This window comes from Cryptomeria japonica, chromosome 3 (assembly GCF_030272615.1).
Source record: "Cryptomeria japonica chromosome 3, Sugi_1.0, whole genome shotgun sequence".
In the NCBI taxonomy this organism is placed as follows: domain Eukaryota; kingdom Viridiplantae; phylum Streptophyta; class Pinopsida; order Cupressales; family Cupressaceae; genus Cryptomeria; species Cryptomeria japonica.
The window spans coordinates 627,785,425-627,802,440 of NC_081407.1; positions in this window are offsets into that span (position 1 = coordinate 627,785,425).

Below are 17,016 nucleotides of genomic sequence, written 5' to 3' on the forward strand. Positions count from 1 at the left end.
ACCGAATTTTTGCCTCAACTAAGACTTTGAGATTTTCTTGTGAAGATTCAATCAAGTAAATAAAGAGAGCAATTCCATTTGATTCCAAACTTTGTGTTGGGTTGAATATTGTTTATATGAGTTAATGTTCCTATGTTTATTTCTTATATATGTTCTTTAATTCCTTGATATTGGTGGCATTATTGTTTATGTGAATAAGAGAAATTTCTGATTGGGATAAGTAGACTTTGTGCTATTTGTATATTTGGGAAATATTTTGATAGTCAAGTGATTACATAGTAAGATTTGTATTGCTATTAGTTGCTCTTAGTTTTTTAGGAAAATTAATCATATCATGGAGACTTTTGGCTACAAGTTGTGATTATAGAACTGTAAGTGTGGTGATTATCGTAAGTTGCACTCACATAAGACTTTGAGCTTACATGATTGTCTAGATATTAAGAATCTTTATCAATAAGTTTTTATTTAGTTGTTAAGTTTATTGAGTTATAAGAAATATCACCAAGTGAAGGGAAAATATATTAATTATGAAAAAAGAGAATTACATGCCCTAAGCTTACACCCAAATTTTGTTTTGTATAAGTTTTAAGATACCCAAAATTCCAATAGGCAACCTCCCCTTGATGAGAGGAAAGACTTTGTTTTATCATAGCTATGTGTAAAATATATATTTTGTCATTGGTACACTGCTGACAAAATATTCACGCAACTTCACACCTATCTCCTACACACAGAAGTAAGGGGGAAATTGTTGGAGTTTAGGACTTAACCTTGAATGGAATATTGCAAATACTAAAATAAATAACAAAAGGATATACCTCAGATGATCTACAATTGTCGTTAAGGATGCTTTGCTTCTTGAATGTAATCACATATATTGTATGAAATGGCATGAGCATGACAGAACCCTAATCACACACACATGCTTGTATACAAATGATTTAATTTTGCTCCATAAAGGTTGAATGAAGGATATGAAGCCTTGAATATCTCTAAAAATGCTTGATAATGAATGCTTAATAGATGCATGAATGCTTGATTAATAAATTGGATGGATAGATGAAATTAGGTTGATCAAAGGCCTTTATATAGGTGTATCTAGGTCATTTACCAATTAGGCCAACCTCCAACAGTCATGTTGAGCCACCAATTTCATTTCACATAGGAGAGATAGGGCCCATATCATATTTCAAAATAGGGCCTAACCAAGGGGGACCAAAGCGCTAGCACCCTGGTCCTCCTTAGTCAAGGACCATGGTTTAGCCCCAGGAGAAGGATATCCCTCCAGGAAATCAGTTGGTGGGTGTACATGACATTAGGATTAGAGCTAAGGCATTGAACAGACCTGGATAAGTGATGAGAGGGGAGACACACTAAAGTAGTGGTACAAACATGAGGTGTAAATTGGCCCAAAGATAATTTATGATGCTATATTTAGCCCCCACTTTAACAAGAGTATGAGCCTATGCAAATACTCATGAAAGAGTACACAAAAGAGATGAAAGAGGGGAGAAATAGGAGCATAATCACAAGGAGTATAAGACATCACTAATTTTGAGGGTTTAGAGTTCTAGACCCTAGAACCCTTGGGAAGGTTTGGATTTCTAAAGATCCTACAAGCCTTGTCATTTTACAAATATTTATGTTGGAGAATTTGGACCCATTTCAAATGAGGTTCTTAATACATCCTCCAAACCAATTTAGCCCCAAGTTCCTTATTATGCTAGAGTTGATTTCTGAACCCAACTCCTTCAAACTCCTTTGGCTTACACATATTTTTCCAAGAGTTTATAGCCAACTTCTTATTTTCCTCACATCCTTTCCAAAAGAAATTCCTGATAAGATGTATTAGTTTTGGATTCATCCTTGCAAAACATGGAAGGCAAGAAAGAATATAAATGGGAAGGGAAGATATAACAGATCTCAACATAGTAAGTCTCCCAACCCAAGATAACCATTTACCTATCCAAGAAGATAACCTTCTCTCCATCCTATCTTTTAGTGGATTCCATAGCTTAGTAGATCTAGCTCCTTTATCCAAGGGTAGCCCTAAATAAATGCATGTAAGCTTGCTTTCTTTGAAGCCAAGAGACTGTTAAATTCCAATCTCTTTCCTAGGGATTCCACTAAAAAGAAAAAGACTTTTGATTTCAACTGATTGATCTCCTATTTAGATGCTAATGCATTTTTCCTTAGAATTTTCCTTAGCTGTAATGCTTCCCTCTTCATTCCTTCCCCAAATAACGTAGTATCATCAACAAATTACTGATGAGTCATTGTTGGTAGACCACTAGTAATTTTAACTCCTTTTATAAGCCCTCTCTCTTGAGCAAACCTCGGAGCTCTCCCTAAAGCTTCAACCATAATAATGAAGAGGAAAGGAGATAAAGGGTCTCCAATTACCTAATCCCCTGAGAGATTTCAAAGAATCTAGCAAGTACACCATTGATCAGAATTAAGAATCTAGGTCTAGAGATACAATAAAATATCCAATTCACCTATTGTTTACAAAAACCAAAAACCTCTAAGAATTTACATAAGAATCTCCAATCCACCTTATCATAAGCCTTCTTAATATCTAACTTTATAACCATACTTGGAGACTTATTGTGTTGGATGGAACAAATGGCTTCTTGAGCTATAATAACTCCATCCATGATTGATCTTCTTAGCACAAACCTAGTCTGCTCCTTAGATATAATGTATAAAAGTATAGGGTTTAATTTGTTAGCCATAGCCTTGGACATGATTTTATAGATGATATTGCAAAGAGAAATAGGTTTGTAGTCATCCAAGATTACAAGCACCTCCTTTTTGGGAGTGAGTGTAATAAAAGTTTATTGATTTCCCTCAAAAACTTTCTTGAGTTCCTAGCAGCCTCAATAGCCTCTATTAGTTCCCCCCACCAAGATATACTAACATTTTTTAAAGAAGCTTGCAGGGAAACCATCCAGTCGAGGTGCCTTATCCAAGTGAAGTTGGAATTAGACAGCCTTGATCTCCTCAATTGTGAATTTCTTTGTTAACATATAATTCTATTCCTCAGTAACAAGTTTAGGGATAATATTAAAGAAGGATTGTTGATTCTCCCTATCAGATCCTTCCCAATTTTTAAGAATTTGTGTGAGGAAGTAGACCAAGTGTTTAACAATCTCCTTCGAATCCTTTATTATGTTTCGATCTTCTTTTTTCAAACTTCTAATTTTATTGATATTTCTCCTCTACTTAATTGAATTATGATTTTTTTTGTATTATTATCCCCTTCCGCCAACCAAGTTTCCCTAGATTTTTGCCTACAAAATATTTCCTCTTTGGTCAAAACATCCTTGTGCTTTGATAAAATTTCTCTCTCCTTGAGTAATTCGTGTTTATCCATGCCTAAGTCCATCTCCTAATGATTCTAAGATTCCAATTCAGCCTCTAAATATTTTTTAGCTGCAAAGATATCTTTAAAGTTTTCTTTGTTCCATTTGAGAAGCCTATGCTTGATTACTTTGATTTTTGTCATAAAATAGAAAAGTTTAGAACCAGAAAACTTCTCTTCTAGCCACCATTCTTCCATAAATTTGAAAAAGTTGATTTCTTTCATCCATATGTTTTCAAATTCAAAAGGGCATCTGAGCGGTTTCTTATCTCCTATTATTATAAGTTGAACTAGAAAATGATTTGAGGCAGAGAAAGGCTGAATGGATGCCTTGAGTTCAAAAGGTAAGGTAGAAAGATCCCCTTGAAATAAAAATCTATCTAAGTTTTTATCTATGTTGTTGAATCCCATCCTCCTATTATTCCAAGTGAAAACCCTTGTCCCAGACTCAATATTCATTAGTTTATTTCTGTATACTCACTCCTTAAAATCTTGCTAAGATTGGTTGATCCTCTGAACACCCCCTCTTTTATTTGTTGAGCATAGAATTGCATTGAAGTCTCCACCAATGAATGTAAGCTAATGAGGGTAGGAAGATAGGAAAAGGTCTGATTCCCCCCAAACATCCCTCTTAGCAATGTTTGATACTAGTCCATACACATTAACCAAAAGGAATTTTAAATTTAGGGATAAATTGTTAATACTCCCTCCGATCCAATTTTTCACATTGGCCAGTCTATCAAAGGAGACCCCTCCAAAATTCCACAAGATAGCAATGCCCCTAGATGTTCCATGTGCCTGCACCCATTTTGGTTTCTAGTTACCAAGTTTCCTTGGAAATAGAGTCATCTCCTCATTGAGCTTTATCTCTTGTAGTAAAATAATATCTACTTTTGAAGTAGCAATCCCATGCCTAACCATGTGTTTCTTGTTAGGGAATTTAGGCCCCTAACATTCCAAGTTAGAAGCATCACAACCCCTAGGGAAGGGTGTTTCCCTTCCTTGATTTTAGAAGTGATGTGATTTTTGCCTGATCCTCTGCTTCTCCATCTTTGGATCTTAATTCTGATAAATATTTCCTATCCTTCCTTTTTCCTAAGGATATGCCATAGTCAGGTTTATCTTTAATGGCCAAGTTGTAAAGAAGACCACTTTTACCAACATTCTCCCCTTCTACAGGAGTTTCCTCACTCCCAAACAAAGCATCCTACTTTACCTTCTCCAACTCATCCAATTCTAAGATTTGTATTATCACCTTTTGTTTTTCTATGATAATGTGCTCATCCTCTTGTTCCTATGTTTGGGTGATGCCAAGGAATTCATTAACTACCTATAATTCAATTCCCATAGAGTTATTATAATCTTCTCCAAATATTTGTAAGCTGCCATTTTATACAAAGTTCCTCCCATCTAACTTTGTTATCTTATCTTGATGCATGAAAAATGCATCCATATTCATTGGGATCTGTTCAATAGGTTCACTCTGTCTAGTGGCCAGTCTCTAGTCAATTTCTCCTTAGATGGCTATAGCTTCACTTTTCAGGAGTAATAGTTCATCTTAACTTAATTTTTCACCATCATTATTAAGTTTTGAATTGATGCTCCAAAGGGCAATCAAATCCCCTTTCATGCCCAAAATTTGAGATTCTTGGATCAAAATTTATCCACTCTCCTTCCTCCAACTCTGGTAATACTGGATCCAACTATGGATTTTGATCTTCTATCTTATTTCTTTCCAAAGGATCAGTGGAGGGGAGGTTCATCGTAATGTTCTTATCCTCTTCAAATTCCGTTGAACAACTAGCATGACATCCATTCTCAAGTATACACCTACCACCCTTTTCATTCAAATCTAATTCAATCCTTTATTTCCATTTTCCTTTCTCTGTAATGATTTCAAGATTATCTAGACATTTTAATTCACTATCCAAATCAACAAGGATTTGGCTTCCACTCTTGGCTTTCCATAGAAAAAATCCTCTTCTGTCCCTATAAAGGAACTGAGGGCATCACCAATCATCGCCAAAGCCTCCAAAATCCAATATTCAATTAGTAGATTCTTCAAGTTAATCCATCTTAGAAATATTTTAGGTTTAAGATTAATCAGATCAAAGTTGGGCTCCAAATTTATCCAATAGAAGCAAAATCCTTCATAGAAAATGGGTTTCCCATACACAATTTTCATTTTAAGGCATTTATCTATACAATCTATCAAGAAGAAGCCATTTTCTAGGGTTTAGATGCTTTAGATGCTTACTCGACCTTCGAATTGTGTCGACCACCATTTCATAATATCCAATTCCTCCCGTTCATTTCACAAAAAATCTGCAATCTTCAAGATGTCCCCATACTAGTTTTAATGTTTTCACTAGAATAATCATTGATCTGAAGTTATTGTTATCCAGAGAAAACCACCCTTTCTTTTGGATTTCCAAAGATCTCCAATTCCTCTACATCTTATTCTTCTGAATAGTAGCCCAAGGTCCTTGATTAACAACCTTATTCAACAAATCTCTCCTACCATTTGAGATCCCATCACTAGTTGGTTTTTTATCCCAATTTGCAATAGTTTCTTCTTGCTTATGGATGGATTGAATGTTTTCGGCTCCTTTGTTTTTTTAAAATCCTTTGTTTTGCCCACTTTGATTCTACCTATCCTTCCATTGTACATATGGTTGATTTTGGCTTGATCCAAGTGGGATCAAGTTTTGCAGTCGTGGCAAACTTCACAATCTTTGAAAAGTCTTCCCTATGTTTTTTGTAGAATATTTTGCCTTTCATTTTTTTTGTCACCTCCACTTGCCTTTCTTTGCTCCATCTAAGCAGAGTGATCTTCCCAAATTTTTGAAAAATGATTTATATGAAATTTTTTATTTAATAATTAAACTTTTAGGTATTATTAACCTTAATCTATTTTTAAATTACTTGAATGTTATATATTATTTAAAATGTAAAACTAAACATCAATGAGTATTTCATATATTTTCGGTTTTAATTTGGAAGAATTAAGAGTAAAAGATAAGATTAAAATATAAATATAAATGTGATGAGATAAATTTGTCTCTTTTAATTGTAAAATAAGATGGAAGAGGGTAAAGAAGATTACAAGGATAATAGTGTTAAGATTTAGATTTTATTCTTTTTATTTTATTTTTATGTTGTTAATGATGTGATTATGAATAGTGTTGTTGTGTTAGTTGTGGTGTTCATACAATGATAGAGTAATCTACTTTGTGCATCAACATCTTCTATGCTCATGCGTGTATCCATTAGCATTTTTGTGTTCTATATAACTTGTTAATTTTTTAAACAAGTTAGTGTATATGGCACATTTCAAGATTTTCCTCAATCAAATCCCTAGGCTTTTTCAATAGGACATATAGAGATGGCTTTAAAATTTGTGTGAGACCTATGTGCAAAGGTGGGCATGTGTTGTTATAATAATAGTGTCTTTCTCATTGACATTCTAGTTTTAAGAGATTGTTGTTGCCTATGCAATGAGTGCTTTTTGAGATATCCTCATGTTTATTAAGTAGTCCTAGGTGATAATGATTTCAATTTTTGTTAAATATCTTATATATTAGGTCAAATTGACCATTTTCAGGGAGATTAAGGTTTAGATGCAAACAAGAGAGAAAACATGAGTTTAGGTAGAAAAAGTCAAATCTTAAGGCACTGGACATTTGCATACACAATATTTCCTAGTGAACAAGAGTATGAGGCATGAGCATCATACGAATTAGAAAGGACGGGACTAGAATAAAGATGGAAGTTTTAAGAGTGAACAAGATTATTTATGATGTTAGGTGCATGTTCAATAACAATTGACATATGTGTAAGTAGCCAAAAGTGTCAACATCATCATATTTAATGAATAAGGCCACCAACATGAGTGCTAAAGAAAAGTAAAAATATGAAGCACAAAGGTATTTTTCATATTAAATATGAATTCAAAGACAAACAATGTGTCAAATAATCAAAAGTAGTCAACATAATACTAGATAAATAAGAATGTCAAGTTTAATACTAAAAATATATATATATGAAGTATGTGTTTGTTGTCTTTGTAACACCATCTTCATCTAGCTTTAATTCAAATTAATAGACATGGTAATAAAAATTGACATCTAAAAAAATCAAAGAGTTGACATAGAGGAAAAATGGATTTGGATTCTACCCAGTGTAAATTGTTCATTAAAAAAATAAATTTTATATATAACTAAAGAATAAAGGTGGAGTTACCCACCAAGCCCCTAGAGATCTTTTTATTTTGTACATTTTAATGCATCATTAGATAAACATTGTTCATAAGTTTTACTAATCAATATGATATAGGTAAATCTTAAAGTCAAGAAGGGAGAGTTTACATTCAATAAAAAATCACAAACATAATCACTTTAAGGAGTGTGATTATCTTTTTTTTTTTATAGTTTCTATTTTTTCATTTTCTTAGAGTGTGAATGCTACACTTTCTATCATCTATATACAATTTTGTAGAAAATCACAATCTTGTAGTCTACATAATTGTTGTAGTGGTCTGTAATGTCCATGTAACAGATTCATTTAAAATTACTGTAGCAATTCATAGTAGTGTTCACAATTCTTATAGTAATTTTAAATGAATGTTTAATTTTTCTAGTTGCATTTCATCCACACTCACCTCACTACATATAATCCTTACACATGTAACCAAAACATCTTTCACAAGCTTAATCCCCAAATTGACACTTAAAACAAACTAAAACTTTATTTATTAAATGCTAAATCTATTTAATATGCCACCTTAGTTTTGCCCCCATAAACAATTGCAGATAAATTTGATAAGTTCTAGATACCATTTTGAGACAAACAATATGATTTGTGCAAATAATGAGTTTCAATTCTCATGGTTTATATCTTTGGTATTGTAAATTTAGCCTTAATTGCCAATGTGGATTTACAAGGGTTCTCTTTGTTCTATGTAACTTTGTTTATCATAAAATAAAATATCAATTGGATTTTTTTTGTTACTAAGATTTTTAAATTGGTAAATGATAAAGAATTTTAGTTGCCATTATATCCTTTCCTTTTTCTTTATGTCGAGGTAATTATAAAAATTCAAATATTATTTTGAAGATTAGAACAATTTCTAATTCTTAAAGTGACATTAAGGTAGAATTATTAAACATTTCATCAAGAATGACTGAATAATGCAAGGTGTATATTTTTTGTTTTGTTTATTATAGGAATTTGATAGTGTTTGGAGTACATGTACATTTATAGAAATTATTTGAGTTTGTCAAATTTAGAAGCCCCCAAAAAGAGAAAGAAAAAATATCTTGAAAATAAAGTATTATCATATTGAAGATTTAATTTTTTTAAAAAGAATTGTCATAAATACAAGGCAACAAGGATAATATTATCAACTATTTAATGAGAATCCATAAATGCATAGCATGATCCATTTTCATATGCATTATGTAGGACACACATATGTTTGAAATTCTTTTATATTAAAATATATAAATTGATATCATAAATTCATGATTTTTTTTAAAACAACTTGAAATAATTTAATAGCATATATTATTTTTAAAAGAACAAAGCAACTGAACTTATGAAATTTCCATAGTCAACGATAAAATAATTTGCTAATTTATGGATTTGATTATGTGAAAAAATTGATCACACAATCAAATCTACAAATCATTAAGTTAACACAAAGCAAGTTTTACATCTATATTGCATGTACCTAAACTATTTTTCCCCATTTCTCCCTCCTCTACTTCTTCCTCTCCTTTCCCACATTGTGATAACTCATTTTTTATAGTAATTTGCTCTCACATGCATAAACATTTTCTAAAATTGCATAAATTTCTAAATATAAAATGTGTAGATTCAATCTAGAATTCTTAAATGCATTGTAGATATCTCAAATCACATATACATCATTCTATACAATAATTCCAATAGAAAGTATGTCATTCAAATCCCCTGATAAAGGGAGAAATGTCATCATTAAACTTCATGGCTAGCTTTGTTTGATTTAAATTTGATCTTCATTTTTCTTTTATATATTTTAGAAAAAAATTACTTTAGATGACTATTTCTTTTTCATGTTAACCTTTGACGACATCATCTATGGGTTGATAGAATGCGTTGAACCTACAATGTATTTATAAGCTTAGACTTAAAAATGCACTATGGAACCGATGCATTCTATCAACCCTATAGCCAAAACCACTTTTCATATGCCATGTTAGGATTGTAGGAGAACTGGTTCTGGTTTTGCTACCTATATGCTTTGATTCTTAGCCGTCAAATTTTACTTTCCAATGAGGCAATTAATTTTTTGCTTTGTCAAGCTAAACAATGGGTTCGCATTTATCCTTATATGGCCTTGTAAATTTTTATAGGGTCCATTTGTTTATTCTTGAGTAGTCATGACTCCTTAACCCATGATTTAAGCTCCATGTGGTCATTTTGATACTTTAAGTCATCTCACCCCTCTTTTCCGCAAGTTATTTGTGTTCATTATTTTGAAACCTGCAGGCCTGTAGATTATGTTTTGGGTAGGCCCCAGTTGCTCCTATACCCCTGCGTCCTCACATATTTATTCCTATGAGCATGATGTCCCTTGCAGATACATGAACTGCAAGCTAACAGATTTGGATGGGTCTCGCCTTCTCGTGATGTGTTCATGGTGGTCAAATTAAAGATTACGGATACACGAGATATGTAATGGCATAAATTAGTGATGAGTTTTCTCAAATTCTATGACCCCACATGCTTATGTGTTGGCATCGAAGATGAGTGACAGGCCCACGGTTATTAGCAAAGGTAGTAGGTGCATGCCCTGTGTTGTTGTGTGGTTAATTCTTGAAGACGAAGGAAGGGTGCGGATATGCGAGGAGTGTCTTATGACTTTTCAAGTCAAATGTGGCATCTTAGACACATAGAAAATGTTCATGTGGACTTCAGAGTTATTCTAGTTGTTTGATCAAAGTTGTTTCAGAAGCATCAACAGTCAAAATTTGAAGTTATAAATTTGGTGCCCGATAGGTAGATGTTGAAGTTTATGTGATCTCAAGTTGATGGTATGATTCCTCAATTTTCAAACAACCACCATATAGGAAGACATGCATGAAGAATAAATGTTTCGTCGGAAGCAAACCTTGATTGAAGAGATGTGAATTTAGTACGAAAAGACAAATAAAATCATGGCAAGATTACTTGTTCAAGATAAGGCTGAGGAAGATAAATGAAAGGCCTTTTGGGTTACATGCATAGGGATTTTAAAATGACAATGAGATGATCTGCATGTGTACGAGTCTTCTGGAGTTTACAGTTGGCAAGTTCAAGAAGGATTCCAAGGCAAGAGGCGCAAGCAATAGTTTGCATGTTAGATGATTGCAAGGTTATTTTTGGAATCCACAATTCTCCTATAAAACTAGTAGATTGGTTTATTGACAGAAAGGGATGATGAATTTTATTTCCCAGATGAGTCTGGTAGCCATTCCAGAAATGAAGTAGCAAAGATATGCATTTATTCTGTGACATCAGTTTGAGAGAATGTCATTAAGCTATTAGATAATCAGGGGGATCTTGAAAAGGACTTGGATAATCCTGGGGATCTTGAAAGGCCTTTTCAGTCATATAGAGTGTTTCAAGGATTATCCATTAGTTCCCCTACACCACCAAATGATTCAGAGGGAGTGGAAGAGTGATGGTAAAAAGTAGCTAAGGGAGGTGGATGGTTCAGATGTAGCTTTAGTTAGATGCTACAAGCACATGGAAGTTGTGTCCCCCTCTTAGTTCACAAGCTTTACCTACAAGCTCCTCTTTCCACTTTCATTGTTGCCATTCTAGGGCGATGAGCTCCTCCTCTAGTTTTAAGGATGCTCAAATTTTCATCCTGCAAGGCACGTCTTCGAAGTGATTGAGCTTTGTAATGGGATGGTGTGGTGGAATTCATGCCTCCATTTGGAAGAATTTGTAGCATGATGGTGGCACAGCTTAGAGGCCATTAAGATGCTACAAAATGGTTTTTTGATGCATTCTCCTTTTTGTTGTTCTGTAAAAGTTTCTTTTTATGTTATAGGTTGGGTGATGAGTCATAAAGAATTTTCCAGATGTAAACAGGTTGTAAATCATGCATTCCTTGTAATTATAAAAGGAATATCGTGGTTGTTAATCGGGGTTCTAAATTTTTTATTTTTCTGGGGGTCAAGTAGTTGTAGTCTAGTGTGGCATAGGGTTTAGGAGTTTGCTTACAGGGAAAATATGGATTCCATGATGTAAAAGATCAATTAGTAATAGAAGAAGTTCTTTCATAATTGCATTTTTTTGTCTCCTTATTCATTTAATACTTTCATTTAACCTAATACATTAAGGATATATTAGTTTATATTAATATATTTCTATTGATGCTTTGTTATGCTTATAGGTTTCTCTCAAGGAGGGAATTAAATTCCATATGTGATCCATGCTGACTTTGGTAAATGCATATAGGATTGGTAAGAATGGGAGATTGCAGTGGTTAAATGGAATCGTGTTAATGTTAGGCATTAACAATATATAGATTCCCTAATTCGATTTACCTTTGCATAATGGGATATTATTTTTTGTGAATGAGTATGGATCTGTCCCCTTGGATTGGCACTAGTTATATTTATCCTTATGAATAATTTCATAAAATCTTTATATAGTTTTATTTTTTGTTGTTTCTCTATTTTTTCTTCTTAAATGTACAGGGGATTTGTTTTGCATGCATGCTAGATATTTCCCTATATCTTTCAACATTGCATATGAGCCTTTTCCTTCGTTGGGTATCAATAATGTTATGGTATCAAGGATGAGTATATGTTGCAATACAAGCATGATCCCTTGAAGCACCCAAGGGGAATCTACCAATTAATATATTTGTATGTCTGCAAAGGTTTCAAGGGTCGCCTTGACCCACTTGATAAAGTAGGAATACCCTCCCGAGTTTGGTAGAGCTCGAAGAGAAGAAGGCTTGTTGAAGGCCTTGTTGATGTTGGTATTTCTTGTCCTTAAGAAAAGGGTTGCAAGAAAATACACCAACAAAATGGCAACTCTACTGGGGAGTCCTTAGAATTATCCATGTGGGAAGAGTCTGAAGTTTGGGAATCTAAAATTTATTTCAGATCTAGAATTTTTCAGCTTGGAAGAGGATTGAATTTGCAGTTGATTTGAAAAATAAAAGTGTGACTCTGCTAGTGGAAGAAACCCAGAATGAAGACATGTTTCAAATGGCTCCCAACTGTTTGAAAATGTTTCCTCTGCAAGGAGGTGGAAACTCTGAAGAAAGAACCTGATATTTGAAGAAGATCTTCAATTTTATCAGTCAGAAAGAGAGCAAAAACAGCTGGAGGTATTCCATGTATTATCTAAAAATTGTGTTAAGACATAATTATTTAATTCAAGTGAGTTGGGAGCTAAACTAGTAAAAAATAGGAGTAGTTTTAGCACACTTCACATTTATCATTGTTATTCTTTTGCTTCTATGAAAGAAGAGTGTGTATCGTTTACACTTATGCTCACTAAAAGTTATCTTATTGCAAAAGGTCATGAGTTAAGTTTTTTTTGAGATCTCATGTTGTAAGGGAGCATTTTTAAGAGCATAAATGTCAAGTATGTCTCAGTCTATGCATCCCTATATATTTTCAAGTGCAAGAATGTCAAATGAGTTGTCACAGTCATGTAATAGAAGGGTTTTCATCATTGAAAGCTAAGGAGCCTTTAATTTTGGTGGCATTCATGGCTACCCAAATCCTATTCCACCTGAGATCAGAGAAAGATTACCAAAATTTAGTGGTGTAAAGGGTGAATCAGTTGAAAGACATCTTTAGCAGTTCGGTGACTTAATGGATGATTATGAAATTGAACACGAGGATGTAATTATGAGGTTATTTGTGTTGTCTTTGAAATATGAGGCTAAGGATTGGTTTTAATATTTGTCACCTAGATCAATCAATACATGGGATGCACTTAAATTAGTCTTTAGTGAATAGTTTGGAGAATAGATTAGTGAATAGTTTGGAGAATAGATTAGTGAGTTAGTTTTGCTCACTAATTTATTTGACATTCACATTGAGAAAGAGGAATTGATATCAACTTTTAATCTGAGGTTTCTGAAGACTTTGATGAGGATTCTTGAAGGTCCAAGGCCAAATGATGCTCAAGCTTTGTGTTTTTACTTAGGAGAATTTGACCCTGATATGAGGTATGCACTAAGAATGGAAGAACCAGAGGATTTGCAACATACATTAGAGATTGCTATGAACATAGAGAAATTTGCAAGGTTCGGGATGATAAGAAGGTTAAAGCCTAAGGTTAAAAGATGTCATGAGGAACAAAGAGTTTTTTAGTGGCAAATCTTCACCAATTGGTGATTTCTGCATATTTTTGCATTTTTTTTAAGGAAATGGTGAATAGTCTGGGGCAACATAGTGGTCAAATCGCTTGGAATTTCAGGGTTAACGGTACAGTGTATTCTAGCTTCACCATTGACCACACACCGTTCAACGTGCATGCTCATAATATTCACCTGGAATCACTCGGACATGGGTATTAGATCACCTCCGTTGTTTGCCAACAATAGTAAAATGACCATGTACCCAGGACCTAATTCGCCAATGGTAAATTAAATGTTCATTGCACGCGTCAGCCAAATTCGCCAATATCAATTAAAACATTATAAGCATTCAAGGACCCATTTCACCATGCTTAAATCAAGATGCATTTTGAAACACCTGCGCAATTCGCCAAAAATACAATCATGGATTGATATAAATACACTCTTTCTTACAATTTGTTCGTGTCTGATTAGTAAATTGGATCTTTCAATTCACATTCCGCAATTTGAGTTGGAATGTCAAAGTTCATTGTAGGGCGGAGGGCCCGAGTTACAATCCTACAACACAGGCCCAGGCATTCCTGATTCCTGATTCAAAGAATTGAGAATGCATAAAGGTGAGTAATCATTTCTTCATACTTGATAGTATTAGTTTTAACTTTTAATTCGTAGTGACAGGTCAAGACTCAAGATGTCATAGTCAGACATGGGTGAGACTCCTCGGGGTGGTGAAGGGATTGAGATGTCAGACAAGGGTGAGACTGAGACTTCTTGGAGTGGTGAAGGGATTGGGATGTTAGACAAGGGTAAGACTCCTCAGGGTGGTGAAACTGAAGGGATTGGGAGGCCATCAAAATTCCCAAAACTTAAACTTAAAGATACTACCATAAAGTCTTTTTTTGGAATTAGCAAAGTTTCTGGTCCATCAACTTCTGCAGTTGCAGAAGCCATTCACAGTAGCTCATCACCACCACAAGGTGGGATTTTCATTGAGTTAAATGCATCAAATGAGGATGACAATACCGACACAACAAAAGATGTTCTAAGGGATTCGCACAATGAGATAACTCACTTGGATGCAAATGCTAGTACTGAAGATGATGTTGGTAGGAAGAAAAGAAAAAGCAAAGTAAAACTAGGGCGAGAGTGGGAGATGATAAGGATTTTTAAGATTGATTGGGTAGCAAAGTACCCATTCATTTAACCAATCCCAAAAAATGATGAACAACCAATAGAAAGCAGGTGTAAGATTTGTAGCTAGAAAACTAAAAGAGAGAAGAAGATGTAGCTAAAGCTTGACATCATAGAAAAGCATATTGGTAAGGTTTATGAAAAATTGATCATAGATGGAAAGGAAACACCAGTAGTAAGATGGAAATCAAAGGAAGAATGTCTTCATGTTAAGTATGTCACAAAATATGAAGAGCATAACCATAAAATGACACTGATTGGTAATAGTGGATTTGGAAATACAATCAAGGCTGGGCTTGAACATGCAGTGAAAGATGCAAACCTAGCAGAGACTGTTCAGATGAGTGTTTTTTTTCATATTTTGTCAAGAGGGTGTCCTATGAAAGATTTCCCAGAGTTTAGTAATTTATTATCTTTTTGAATGTTCCTCACTTCACATTGGTCAATAAATGCTAGATGGGAAATGGCAAACTGTCTCGCTGAGGTGGAAAAGAAAAATTTACAAGAGAGTCTAAAAGAGTCAAATTTCATTTCTTTATCCATAGATGAAGTTACTGCGGTAGATAACATTGCTTGGGTTTGTATGCATGTGTATACTGTAAAAGAACACGCTCGTTGAGCTCATCTACTCTATGTTCATAAAATGAGGGGCAATTCAATAGCAAAAAATTTATATTTGGAAGTTAAGAAAGCTTTGAATGAAATTGCTAGTATGGATGACTTGACAATTACCAAGAAGTTGGTGTGTGTTGGAGCTGGTGGAGCTACAGTAATGCAAGGTCAAAGGATAGGTCTTTGCACAAGATTACAAACTAGTATTGCACCATACATGGTTGGCATTCACTGCATGGTCCATCGAATGAATTTAGCATATACAATTGTAAGCAATTTCCCTACAATGTCAAAATTTGAAGATCTGGTCCATGAGCTCCACTCATACTTCTGTCAAAGTCCTAAACATTTTGCAGAATTTTAGATTTTTACTAAGGGAGTAACAACAGGAAACAAGCTTCTCAAGGATGATGAGACCGGATGGATCTCCCTGCATGGACCAGTGGAACAAGTTTTAACAGAATATCAATCCTTGATCAAACTAATATATGAGCAACACCTCATAGTAGACAAAGCTCTTGATCTCTTACATAAGTTAGGTGATATAGAGACTCTGTTAACTTTAGCTAGTCTTCTCCCCATGTTGGATTCAATGAAAAAACTTGTTAAGAAATCCCAAGACATAACTATGTGTATCAATGAGTATAGAACTCTACGTAAAAGGACATGCTTGAGCCTGGATGGCCTATATTCAAATCTAACAGGGCAAAGCCGAAACTTTTTTAGGTGGCAGATAATTATAGATTTGAATCATGCTGAAATTTTTTTAAATTTCAATACAAAAAATGAGTTATGTGTCTTTGTAAAAGGATTTCAGATACCAATGCACCAATCTAAGATGGGCAAGTGAGGCAGAGCACTACCAGTTAAAAAGGAAGATTTTGACAGGATTGTTAAATTTGTTAGTGATAATTTGAAGTCTATTGCATATGAACTTTCAACTGAGGTTCGTGAAAGATTCCCTTGAGAAGAAATACTTGAAGCCATGGGTTGTGTGTATCCTCAATTTTGGCATTCAATTGGAGATAATACAAATGACATAAAGATGTTTCATAAAAAAATAGAGGAATTGATATTGACATTTTCAAAAGATGCATATTGCAATGGACAACTAATAGAAGGAATTTTAAATTCAAATCATCTTAAAAAACAATGTAAACACTTTGTATTGTTTATGAAACAACAATTGGTTAACTTGGAGAATCCATTTGAACCTGGATCAATCACAAGGCTTTGGAAAAGGATAGATCAAAGTGAAGCATTACGTATTGTAATACTAGAATATTTGAAACTTGTTGATTTATGTCAAACAATGATGTTGGGGTCGATGGAAGATGAGAGAGTTTTTAGTGCATTAGGGCTTTTGAAATCAAAGATCAGAAACAAATTAGACAAAAATTTGGAAACTTTCTTGAGGTTGTTTGTAACTCAGTATAATGTTAGAGATTTTCCATATGATAGGGCACTGGCAATTTGGAATTCCATGCATGAA